This window comes from Petaurus breviceps, unplaced genomic scaffold (genome assembly GCF_028583685.1).
Source record: "Petaurus breviceps papuanus isolate PSGF00001 unplaced genomic scaffold, PetGlider_PUasm1.0 154, whole genome shotgun sequence".
NCBI classification, from domain to species: Eukaryota; Metazoa; Chordata; class Mammalia; order Diprotodontia; family Petauridae; genus Petaurus; species Petaurus breviceps.
This window is the reverse complement of record NW_027185715.1, coordinates 9312246-9326641: the sequence shown is the minus strand read 5'-3', so window position 1 is coordinate 9326641 and position 14396 is coordinate 9312246.

Here is a 14396-nt window from a genome sequence, read left to right as displayed (position 1 = left end):
GTGCATGTCATCTTCAACTCTGGTTTATATCAGTTCCTAGAAAAAAGATGAGTAGTGGCATGCTCAATGAAGCAAGAACGTCCTACTAATTGAAACTATAAACATTATAATCCCTTGGCAAAATCTTAAATGGGAAGGCATACCAGGAATACATAGCAATAATGAATGGAAAATTTTACTTTTATTCATCTGAAGGTTCTGTTTTTATTGGTTTGTTTTCCTTGGGATCTTTAAAGGAAGGAATCACTGTTTGGGGAGAGTCTCAAGATCTGAGACAGTGTGATTGCTGATTGGGTGGTCAGGAGCTATTTCAGGCAGCAAATGAAAGAATTCATTAGTGTGGTGGTTCATTCAATGTCACAAGAGGCATAAGCCATGAACTCAGGAAATCAGTAGATTTATTCACTTGTTCAAGGCCGAGGAGTAGTCAGTGAATTCTTGTTTGGGATAATAGATGGTGTGATATACATTACTGCTCATAGATAAAGCCTGCATTCTGTTAACTATCAATGATAAAATGTGCATAATACCTATGCGACCAACTAAAATAAAGAGAGGAAGAATCTCCTATCTCCTCGTTGTCATAGAGATTGTTGCATGTATTGAATTTTATATGGGATAGGCACAAGGGCCATAAAGTCTCTTAAAAAAAACTTCACTACAGCTATTGATCTGGATTGGCTGATATGGTCTTCACGGATGTATTCCTTAAATAAGACTATAAAAGGGATGGGCAACAAAGACATGCAAGAGAATGAGACTACTCTCCCCTACCCCCATCAGAAAAAAGTCCTTCAGTTACTGTAGTCCCAGAAAGCCCAGAATGTGATTGCAAAGTATTTAACTATAGAGGTAAGTCTATGCCCTGATCCCTTTATAACAACACCTCACTGGCTGAAATAGGAAGGGATCAATGTGATTAGTTGGGAAAACAAATCAGCCATTCCTCTGCAGGCTTTATAATAACTAATCCCTGAAAATCTTGAGGGAGATGTATACTTGTAGGGTGAGATTCCTGGGGGAGAACAAAGGAGAGATTTCTCTCTCCTACCCTAGATCCCTCACTACGTTGATTATGTAGCTTAGGAAGATAGCTACTAGATAAGTAGAAAACACTTTATCCATTTGGGGAGTCTGGAGACACACACTCCAGACAGATATTGATATGGAGAAACAATCATCTAAGGAAAGAAATCTTGTTGTAAGCAAGTGCCTTGTTTTACTTATTTCTGAATCCTATGTAATACTCAGGACTTCAAAAATGTTCATTGTTCATTGAAATTTTTCATAGAGTCCACTTGTCGATCCATTTGGAGATGGCTTTTCTTTTGCTGGCAGTTCATTTGTACCTGTTTAATTTCTTTTTCTGAGATTGAGTGATTTATATTCTTAATATCTTGTTTTCTTATTACTATTGCTCAGCCATTTTTAAGTCATTTCCAACTCTTCATGATCATGTTTGGGATTTTCTTGGCAGAAATACCAGACTAGCTTGCCACTTCCTTCTGCAGCTCATTTACAGATGAAGAGACTGAGGCAAACAGGGTTAAATGACTTGCCCAGGGTCACACAGCTAGCAAGTGTCTGAGATCAGATTTTAACTCAGAAAGATTAGCCTTCCTAACTTCATGCCCAGAACTTTATCACTTTTTTAATCTAGGTACTTTCTATTATTGTAAACAATATTTTATAAATAATTAATTTATTGTTTTACTCTACTTTCTATCAAATAAGCTAAAGTTTTGCTATTAATTCTTAGTCTTTATTAGTTTTTAAAATAACCGTGTCAGAGAAATTCAATGAACTATAAATGAACTCTGAAAGAAAAGATATCCACTACCAGATGGATTTACAAGTGGATTCTATTAAATATTCAATGAATGATTTCAATATTACATGAAGCTTTTTGAAGAATTAAGAACAGAAGTAATACTATCAAGTTTCTTGTATAATAAAAAAAAAATATGCTCTTGATATTTACACCAGAGAGAGACTGAACAGAGTTAGAAAACGATAGACAAAAATCTTCAATGAATATCAATGCAAAATATTATTGGAGTCTACAGTAACATATCAAAAAGTATTGTACACTATAACTAGGGGAAATTTATACCAGGAATATAGGGTAGAATCAATATTAAGGAAACTAGAAACCTAATAAAGTATATTAACAAAAAAATACCATACTATATCAAGGCTTTTGACAAAACTCAAGACCTATTTCGTTAAAAAAAACACTAGAAAGTTTAGATATAAATGAACTATTCCTTATTACTGTAAATAGCATCTATCTAAAACTAAAAGCCAGCATTATATGTAATAGAGATAAACTATAGGCCTTTCCAATAATATGTACAAAGCACGGATATTTATTAAGTCAAGTTATCAAGCATTTATTAAGTACTTTTTACTTTCCAAGCACTAAGAAAATCAAACATAGCCCTGTTCTCAAAGAGTCTAAAGTCTAATGGGGTAGACAACATGTAAATAACTATGTATAAGTAAGATACAGACAGGATAAGTTGGAGATAATCAGTAAAGGGAAGGCACTGTCATTAAGGGAGATGAGGAAAGTTTTCTTGTGGAAGGTGGAATTTGAGCTGAAAGGTGAAGAAAGCCAGGAGATAGAGAAGAATTTGGAGAGCATTCCAGGCCTGGGGAACAGCTAGTGAAAATACATAAAGTCAAAAAATAAAGTGCATCCTGCAAAGATCAGCAAGGAAGCAAGTGTTCTTTGATTGTCAGGTACATGAAAAGGACAGTTGTATATGCATGTATGTGTGTGTGTGTGCACATCTGTTTGTGCATTCAGTTGTTTCAGTTATGTCTCCCTCTTTGTGACTTCATTTGGGGTTTTCCTGTCAAAGGTACTGGAGTGGTTTTGCCATTTCCTTCTCCAACTCATTTTATGGATGAGGAAAATGAGATAAACAGGGCTAAGTGATGAGGAAAATGAGATAAAAAGGGTTAAATGACTTATCCAGGGTCTACAGCTACTAAGTGTTTGAGACTGTATTTGAACTCATGAAGATGAGTCTTCCTGATTCCAAGCCAGTGCTCTATCCACTGAGCCGTGTGTGTGTGTGTGTGGGGGGGGGGAGAAAGAGAGAGAGAGAGAGAGAGAGAGAGAGGAGAGAGAAGAAAAAGAAGAAGAAAGAAGAAGAAGAAGAAGAAGAAGAAGAAGAAGAAGAAGAAGAAGAAGAAGAAGAAGAAGAAGAAGAAGAAAAGAAGAAGAAGAAGAAGAAGGAAGAGGAGGAGGAAGAAGGTAAGAAAAGGAAATCAAAGGGATAAACACTGGTAAGAGAAAAGCATAATTGTCACTCCAGCAGATAAGATGGTTTACTTAGAGAACCTAAGGGAGTCATCTAAAAATTAAATAAAATAATTAATTCAGCTAAGTTTCAGTATAACAAATGAATTCACATAAGTCATTAGCCTTGAGGAGGAGCCAAGATGGTAGAGGAGAAGCAGCAATGCAGCCAAATTCTCCCAACATATCCCTCCAGACAATTTTAAAATCATGAATCAAATTCCATTTTGGAGTGGCAGAGCCAACGAAAGGTCAGGATGAGACATTTTTCCAGGCTAAGACAATTTAGGAGGTCAGAAGGAAAGGTCCGAGGTACCAGGGGGCCAGCCCAGAGCCCATACAGCAGCTACATCAGTGATTGGCTTCAAAAATGGCTGTCACAGAAGCTTTGGGAACTCTCAGCCCAGAGATATTAAGCAGATTGAGCAACTAGTCAGAAAGAGATTACAGGGAACCACTGAGTTGCACTGGCTGAAGAACTCACTAAAGATAATAACAAAAAATGGGAAAAGATGCCAAAATTTGTGAGATGAGGCCTAAGCAGTAGTTGGGGGAAATTTTATATTTCCAAAAGCTTACATCAATAAAAAAGAAAAGAAGAAGGTCAATAAGTTGGTCATGCACTTAAAAAACTGGAGAAAGAAAAAATTTAAAATCCCCCCAAAACACCAAAATAAAAGTCCTGAAAATCAAGAGAGAATAAAATTGAAAGTTAAAAAGAATTAATCAATAAAACTAATAGCTCGTTTTATGAAAAAGCCAACAAAACAGATAAACTATTTGTGAATTTTATTTTGAAAAGAAAGAAAACCAAATTACCAGTATCAAAAAGGAAAAGGGTAAATTTACTGCCAACGAAGATGAAATTAAAGCAGTTCTTATGAGCTCTTTTGCCCAATTATATGCCAATATATCTGACAATGCAAGTGAAGTGGATAATTATTTACAAAAATATGAATTGCCCAGATTAATAGAAGAGGAAACTGAATATTTAAATAACCCTATCTTTAAAAAAAAGAGAGAGAGAAAACAAGTCATAAATGAGATTCCAAAGAAAAAAATCCCCAGGGCCAGATGGATTTACAAGTAAATTCCATCAAACACTTAAAGAACAATTAATTCCATTACTATATGAACTATTTGAAAAACTAAGCTTAAAAAAAAGAGTCCTACCAAATCCCATCAATATACAAATATGGTTTTGATAACTAAATTGAGAAGAGCAAAAACATGGAAAGAAAACTACAGGTTTTTCTAATGAATATTAATGTGAAATTTTTAAATAAAACACCAGCAAGACAATTACAGAAATATATCACAAAAATAATACACCTTTATACAAGGAATGTAGGGCTAGTTCAATATTAGGGAAACAATAAGTATAACTGATCATATAAATAACAAAACCAACCAAAATTATTTGACTATCTCAATAGGTACGGAAAAAGCTTTTGACAAAATACAACACTCATTTCTATTAAAAAAAAAAATTAGAGGGGCGGCCAGGTGGCTCAGCGAGTAAGAGCACCGGCTCCAGTGTCAGGATGACCTGGATCAAATCCGGGCTCAGATACTCAGCACCACACCCAGAAATAATAACTGGCCATGTAACCTTGAGCAAGTTACTTAACCCCAATTGCTTTAAAAAAAAAAACATTAGAAAGGATGGGAAATGATAAGTAGTATGGATCTAAAACTATCAGTAAGAATCTGTAATGGAGATAAATTAGAAGCTATCTTAATAAGATCAAGGGTGCAGCAAGGCTCTCCATTATTATCACTATACCATATTCAATATTGTACTAGAAATGCAAGCTATAGCAATAAGACAAGAAAAAGAAATTAAAGGAATAAGAATAAACAATAAGGAAATAAAACTATCACTCTTTGCAAACAACAGGATGTTTCATTTAGAGAATCAACTACAAAACTAAGTGAAATAATTTATAACTTTAGCAAAATTGCAGAATATAAAATAAACCCACATAAATTCTAAGCATTTCTACACATTACCAACAAACTCCAGTGCCAAGGGATACAAAGAGAAATTCCAATTAAAATAACTCTGAACAATATAAAATAATTGGGAGTCTATCTGCCAAGACCTAACCCAAGAATTATATGAACACAATCACAAAACATTTTTCACACAAAGACAGATCTAAACAACTGAAGAAATATTAATTGCTCAGGGGTAGGCAGAGCCAATATAATAAAAATGATTATACTACCTAAATTAGTTTAGGTAATAAGATAGATTCATGAAGCCAGACATGACTCAACAACAACAATGACAACAACAACCCCTTATGCATTTAAACCAGAAACTAGAGGAAATTTTCACAGTCTGCTACCTTAAAAACAAAGGGGAAAATAAAAATATACATATATACTCACACATACCTTAAAGTATACACATCTACATATATATACTTTATATATGTATGATATACATATCAAAGCATATAATAATAAATGACATTATATTGCTTGGGAGGTAGAGATTACAGATATTATGTCAAATTTTACAGAAGAGGAAACTAAAGGCTCACAGAATTTAAGTGACTTGCTCATGGTCACACATCCAACAAGTGTGGAAAGTAGGATTCAAACTCAGGTCTTTATGATTCCAGGTCCAGTAATTTATGTCCACTATACTGAAAAAGCATTTTTTTAAAAAATCTATAATATGTTGAATATGACACAGATAACAAGCCCTCCCCCCCAATCCCAGATTACCCAGCACACCATACCACCCAACACATAGGCCAGTCACACTAGCAGGTTAGGTCTCTGGACAGATAACTATCCCAGGTTCAAGGTCCAGACTCATAAAACCATAGCTTATAAACCCCTATTGATGCATTTACCTTCAATAATCAGCTAATTGTTGACACAATTAGCTTACAGCAAAGGCATTTGCTGAAATGGCATAGCATGATCAGTGGTAAAAACATTCATCTGCTAAACCTGGGATTCGCTTTCTCACAAGTACACTCTTTTTTTTTTGTAAGCAATCAGGGTTAAGTACCTTGCTCAAGGTTACTCAGCCAGTTATTTCTGGGTGTGGTGCTGAGTCACAAATACACTCTTCTCACTATCATTTGAAAGATGGACTAGGCAGTGGAAGAACAAAGATGCATACTTGTCCTTGATAAATACATGATGTCAAAGAACTTACTATCTAAGGATGAGCAGAGAGACATACACAGAAAAGTATGAGGCAAGATGTACACAAGTTTGATATAAGATAAAATATTAAAAAAATACAATGAAGTCAAAAATGTAAGAATTCTGAGAACTAAAGACATCAAGACAAGCTAAACTTACAGCTTACAGATTTTTATTGTTTTTAAGTTAACAAAAATATGCTTACCGATAATTCAAAACGTTATTAAATGGCATTTGAATGGATGAGGAAATTTCTAATTGACAAACATACACCTTACCGTGTCCTTGTTCAGACCTGACAAAAAATGTCATAGAAATTGAGTATTAAAGAGCTTTATCTCTCTTTAAAAAAGAGCTAAACTAAACTAAAATTAAACCATGAAATTGTTTGCCCCCATACTAACCAAAAAACTAATAACATTTTTGGAAAGTATAGTCATCAAGTCTAATATGGATTTTTCATGAATTCTTATTAGGTAAATAAAATAAGGATTTAAATTAACTGCTCCATTTTCAAACTGGCATTAAAGCGAGTATTAGACTTTCTCCATGCTTTCGAATTGACCATCCCAGTGTGGAATGCACTCCCTCCTGACTTCTAACTCTGAGAATCTCTCTCTCTTTCTTTACAAGACAACTCAGGCTTCATCTTTTGAAAGAGGTCTTTCCTGATCTTCCTACTAGGTCTTCTTACCAGGAATGTGCAAAGTAAATGTTTAACAACCAGTTCTCCAGGGAAAATGATGTACTCACAACACACTTTCAAGTTTAATCTGCATTATTAGCATTTTTTTCCATCACGTTCTCAAGTCTAGACAATAGACAAAACAAGCCCTGATTTGTAGTAGTTGATGATTTCTGAGGTACATTGAAAATTTAACTGTCTGCTCTCTACAGATCTTTCAGGTTCCTTAGTCAGACGTGTGTGTGCGTATATTTGCACTCCCTACCTACATACACACATACATATGTGTGTGTATATATGCATACATGTGTGTAGATAGATATGCACATATATGGTTCATTTACCCAGTTCCTCAAAAATAAGTCTCCTAACTCTCAGTGACTCATATTTCACTTAAAAAGCCACAGCTCCCCCATTTCCCCTACCAAATTGATAGCCCTTTTTCAAATCATTCCTTACTCTCAAAACATTTTTATGATTTTCCATTTTGTTTACTTTTAACATCTTTGAATGTAAAATAATTATAAGTAAATGAGCTGAAATAGCCCTCCATCATAGTCCTCCATCTAAGTGTCCTTGAAACTATGCTTCTTTACCTTCATATTTTTTTCCCTTTTGTAATAACTAAAAGATCTTTCTCTGCCTCTTTATACCATCAGATTATTCTCACATAAGCAAGGAATCGTTCTATATCATTTACAAGAGGAATTGAGTCTCTATAGTCACTGAACAGTTCATTTTCTGTCCCAAATTTCGTATTCCATCTGAGAACTATGCTTTTTCATACATACATATTAGAGTTTTGTCAAAACAAACTTATGTTCTCTCTCTTTTTACATATCAAAATGTTCATCGGTGACAGCATTCATATCTTATATCATCTGAAATTGATATAAATATCTTCATTTATTCAAAATTAGTTTTTCTGTCATTTTCATCCCTAAACTGCTCAATTTGAAAAGGTCCTTAAAGGTACCTTACATTATGATAATAATAAATAATGTAATCCTCTCTTAGCTTTCTGCAAGTGTTGCCATGGAGACAGATGCAAAAGTGACTCTGGTAACCCAGCAAACATTTTTTTTAGTCCTGGGTTTCCCAAATGCCTGAGATGTTGAACTTTGGCACTTCTCCAAAAGGGAGTGGTCGCATGTGATAGAAGGCAAGGGAGAAGCAAGTATCTGCAGTCATTTTAGAAACTTTCTTTGTCTTCTTCCCAGAGAGGAGAGGTGCTAAAGGGAAAGAAACCTTTTCAGTTGCCTGCCACAAGGAGCCCTGGAAAACTGGTATTCCAAACAAACTACTCTCTCATTATTTTACTTATAAATATATTCCAACAGAATTAAAATTTTAAGAGCTGGTATCCATCAATGCAGGCTGGTGGTGGTGAGATGGGAAGGATTTTTCTTTTTCTTCCCTGCAAAAGGGACAAGAAGAATCATTTCCCTCTAGCAGAAGCTATACCAACTTCTAGTAATAGCAGTTAGCCACAGTAAATAGAGCACCAGCCCTGGAGTCAGGAGGACCTGAGTTCAAATCCAGCCTGAAACACTTAACACAAAAACTAGCCATCTGACCTTAGGCAAGTCACTTGACTCCAATTGCCCTCCAAAAAGCAAAAAATAAAAATTAAAAATATTATTTAGCATTTATATGCCACCTACTCAGTGCCAGGGGCTCTCATTTGATCCTCACAACTTCCAGAGGTAGATGCTGTTATCATTCCCATTTCATAGATGAGAAAACTGAAGCAAACAGAGATCAAGAGACTTGTCCAGGGTTACACAGCTAGTAGATATCTAAGGCCAGATTTTATTTCAGGTCTTCCTGACTCCAGGCCCAGCCTTCTATCTACTGTACCACCTACCTGTCTCCTGCTCATTGTTCTTAGATCAACCTTCTGGAGATAAATAAAATAAATTTAGTAACTATGCCTAGAGACAACTCAATAAATAATAGAAGACAGCTTTCATGTCCTCTCCTAAGACTTTTCTTTAGGTCAAATATCATTTTCATCAACTGATCTTCATATCATTATGGTTAACCAAGTCTCTTACAATCCTGGTCATTATCTCATAGACCTATTCCAGTTGGCCAACCTCCTTCCCAAGATGTGTTTAACAAACAACAGGATACTCCAGATGTCATCTAACTAGAGTGGGGCTATATCCTCCTTTGATCCAGACTCTGTATCTGTTAGCCTTTCTCATGCCAATCCCAACATGGCTAACAGTCATTATAACCCCATAATCTATTTAATATGAATTGGTGTTGACTAGCCACACCTCTTCAATTCTAGAATTGATTTTTTTTTAGCCCAAGGACTAGGCTATACACTTATTCCTGTTTAATTAATGCATCATTTTAGCCTATCAAGAATATTTCTAGATCCTGCCTCTATCATTCAATGTTTTGGCTATTGCTTACAATTTCAGGTCATCTGACATTCTGAGGATCATGCAATCTATGGCTTCATCCAAGTGATTGAAAAAATTATTGAACATAGTAGTCAACAAGCATTTATTTAGCATTTGCTACACATCATGAATTGTGCTATGCACTGGGGGGTATAAATAATGGGAAGAAAAAAAAAACACTTCGTCCTGAAGGAGCTCATATTCTGTTGGGGGGAAGAAACACACACACACACACACACACACACAAATGTACATACAAGATACATACAGTGTAAATGACAGATAATCTCAGAGGGAAAGCATTAGCAGTTGGGGGGGACCCACAGAAGTCCCCTGCAGAACTGGGATTTGAGTTGAGTAGTGAAGGAAGCCAGAGAAACTGAGAGTTAGAGACCAGGAGGGTGAGAATTCTAGACATGGGAGAATAGCATGCTAGTGAAAAGATATGGAATCATCAGGAAATGGGGTATCACACTCAGGGATCATCACAAAGGCCAGAGTCAATGGGTCCTTGTATATATAGAGGCCAGTAAGGTTTAATGAGACTGGAAAAGTAAAAACAGTTGGGCTATTGAAGTTATTGGGAAGTCACTGGCTTTTTGAGGAGACGCATGATATGATCAAACTTGAATTTTAGGATTTCACTATGACAACTGAGTGGAGGAAGGACTAGAGTGGGGAGGGACTTGATGCAGATAGACCAATCAGAACTGAGTTGTAACAGTCCAGATGAAAGTGATGGGAGCCTATAGAGCTTCAGAATCTTTGTGAGTGGGGATAAAGAATAGATTCCCCTGGGCACTCGCCTGAAGACTTCCCTCCCTGCATCATTGATCCATTAATGACCAAGCTCTGGATCTGGCTATTAAACCAGCTAATTGTACTATTATCTAGCCTGTAATTTTCCATCTTTTTATGGAAGGATATCATGAGAGATATTGCTGAGTGCTTTGTGGATTTCAAGCATGCTATGTCTATAGCATTCAACCTGATTCAAGAAGGAAATGTATGTAGACTGGCAAGATTTGAGGAAGTCATCCAGATTCTTAGTGATAATTACTTGCTAATATAGTCTAGATTCTTTCCAGGAACAAAGAAAGAAAAAAAGACCTGGTCTTTAGTTTAGTTCCTAGCCCATTTTTGACAAATGGAAGCTGTGTCTATCTCCAACCCTATGGTACCAACTTTTCAATCCTGCACAATGTTTTGAGATAACTGAAGCAATCATATTCACCAGTTCTTTGAGAACCCTGAAATATACATAATACAGATCTAGAACTTTGGGTGAGTAGGTGATATTGCGGTGTAGGCTCTGCCCACCCAGGGATGCCCAAAACTGCTGCATTTTCATGATGTGTTGTGGTGGAACCATCTCAAAGAATTCATAGTCAGACCACCTCTAATCCAGGTATAGGCATTTATTGAGATTGACACCTGTCATGAAGCGGACTAAGTTCCAAGAGGAAACAGCAACTTCAGAGAGAGCAAAATGGATTTTTATGGGGTAAAGATGCAATTACATAACAGAAATTGAGAATATTAAAAAAGCAGGAGGGGGTTGTTAAGGCATTAGGTAATAGGAGAGGGATCCCAACCATGATGGAACTGCACATGCAATTACCCACAATGCATGCAGAAAAAACCCATCGGGGTTATATATGTATGATAATGATATTATAATAAGCCTCTCTACATCATAAATTCACTCTAGGTCAGTTCTTTACTATTCCTGTGAAGGTGCGATCTTAGGGTGGGCTCTACATCCTGGTGATGCTGTCTTCTGATTGGCTAACTATTGTGGTCTTGTCTGGTCAAAATGGATATGGTTGAGTTCATGGACACACCTGCTGTATCTTTGGGAAATATAAGGAATGGGTCTGGGAGCAGTGGCTAGCTAGAGGCAGTAGCTGGGATCCTATAACATGGACATACCTGTTGTTCTGTCAGAAAAATGAGTTCATGGACATGTCTATTGTTCTAGTGATCAGTGAGGCACATATGAAGAAGTTAAAATATTGAGTGGGATTATGTGTGAATGGCTAGGTAGGGGCTGTTCGGTGGGGCCTATAAGGAAGTTAGAATATTGGAGCTGGGGGCTGCTTTGTTAGGATTCCATCAGGTGGGATGTTCCTTTTTCATTCTATACTACCTAATTATTCTCCTAGATAGAGAAAACAAGCAAACAGAGTTGAACCACCCTGCTTTCTCTCTTGTCATCTTTCATGGTCTCTTCTAATCCAAATAGTTTTATCTTTTCTTTGAGACTCCCCTTGCCATTATCCTAGCTAATGCAAGTCTTTGAAAAAAAATTCCAGGAGCAGCTAATTGTCTCAGTGGATAGAGTAATAGCTCTGGAATCAGGAGGACCTCAGTACAAATCCAGCCTCAATTTCTTACTTGCTATGTCCCCATGGGCACTTAACCCTGATTAACTCCAAACATTAAAAAATAAAATAAGAAATAAATTCTAGCTTGCATTTTCAGTCTTTGTGCATTTTGTCCTTGAGTATTCTTGGTAGCATTCTTACAGAATGGCCCTCTTTTCTTTTCATTCATAATAAATTAGCTTCCCCAGCTTCCTTCTTCAATATATGTCTTTTTAAAATCTATTATTCAATGTGTTCTTTATGCAATTGTAGCAGACTCTTTAGAGAGTTCATCCTTTTCTTTATCATCAAAATTACTTTTCTTACTTTGGAAAAATTTATTCTCGAACAATTCCCATAACTCTGGGGGTGTCTTTTCCTGTCTTGAATTTTGAGCTGTGGAATTCTACCCATTTCTTCACTAATCTCTTAAGTATCTACTCTCCCAAAATATGGGGTATGTCAATCCTTAGGCTCAGTAAGAATAAGTCACAATAAGATAACTTTATTTTTATTTTTGACAGGATACTATAAGGAATTTAATTAATTAATCCATTTAACCAGTATAGGTACCCTTCAGTGAGTGACCCATAAAAACTGGAACAAAGGGTAAATGTGTGAAAATAATAATAATTAACATTTATATAGTGCTTTAGGATCTGGAAAGTACTTTACAAATATCTTATTTTATCCTCACAGAAATGCTAGAATGTAGATGTTGTTATCTCCATTTTGCAGATGAAAAAATTGAAGCAGACAGGAGTTAAGGGACTTGTCCAGGGTCACATAACTTCTATGTATCAGAGGAGAAACTTGAACTTGGATTTTCTTGACCCCAAAGCCATCTCTCTGTAATTTTTATAATTTTAAGCATACACAAAAGGTCTGAAACTTTAATTCCTCTCTAATCTACACTCTTGATTCTTCAGGATTTTTCTACGATGTCAGAAACCTCTTTATCCTAGAGACTCATTCACCCCTGAATGTCTCATGTTGGAAGTACCTTCTGCACCTGCAGCCTCTCCCTCTAAGGAGGATGCCTAGACCAGTCATATCTTCATTCCTCTCCAGGCTTCACTCCTGCCTCTCTGGGCTTCCTTTACAATGTTCACATACTTTGAGCATTTCATTGCTTCTCTTCCCATCACCACTCCACACTTTTTAGCTTTTGTGTGTATACTGTCTTCCTACATTGGAAGTCCTTGAGGGCAGGGACTGTCCTTCTGCTTGTATTTGTATTCATAGTGCTAAACAGCACAGTACTTGGCAAATAGTAAGTGCTTTATAAATATTTGTCAACAAGACTTTCCATCTCCAGTGCTGAATACAGTGCTGTGCACCAGTAGGTGTTTAATAAATGAATAAATGTTCAAAATGACTACCTTTCTTGAAAAAAAAAATCACATGGCATAAGGTAATGGCAAACACACTGGCATACCCAGGATGGCTGCTAGCACAGGTTCTTAGATCTGCTTTACTAGGAAATGATAGGGTACCTGAGGTCTAAGTCAAACCAACTTGTAAAACCAGCCTGTGAAGTTGTAACTGCAATTTGTCCTTTCCCACCCTTGAGCTCTGCCCCTTCTCCCTATCCCACCGTCCACCTAGGCAACACCCTGTGACCCCTTTGTTCTTACTTAATCTCTTCATTTCTTCTGGGCCTGGCCCACACCCTCCTTTATCCTTGCCTTTTGTCTCCTTGGGCCTGGCCCAAATCTTATCTAAACTATCTATTCACATGCTCCTCTTGGTCAGCTCTGACCTTTGTCTATGCACTAAGGCCCCTCCTGTCTGGTCAGCCCTGATAATGGCAGCCCTACCCTTTAAAGGTAAAAGCATGTACCCCTCTCACTTGCAGGTCCCCTAAAGGACTCTTGCTCGCTTCTCATGGAAGCATAACAATAAACTTCTACAACTCTAACTCCAAGCAAGGCTGAGCCGAATTCTTTCCAGAAGCCATTGCAGGTTTCCTGGTCTTGGATGAGATCAGGGTTCCTGCTGAACCTATTGGGATCCTGTCCCCCATCAGAAAGATAGCTGTTTCAGGGGTCAATAATCTTTTTAATTATATTCAATAGTTCAGGGGGAAAGCCAGCACCCTATACTTGAGAGAAAATACAAAGAAAATACGGAGAAAATACAAGCAAAGAAATTATACCAACAGACAGGGCTTCTGTCTGAGAAATTAGCACAGACCAACAGTTTTCCAACTGATCAAGGCAATACACATATAGTTACCAGAGAGAGAGAGAGAAGCACCAACACCTGGGTTTTCAGAATCAGGGGGGCTCCTTACCGGTTATCCAGGGAGTCACCTAACTAAATGTAGCAGCAAGCACCCCAAGGGTCCTCAGGGTTTGCTGCCCATACAGGTTCTTGGATCTGCTTTGTTAAAGGAAAGCAACTCAAAATGGGTTAACAAGCTTACTTTAATCAGTCAGACATAT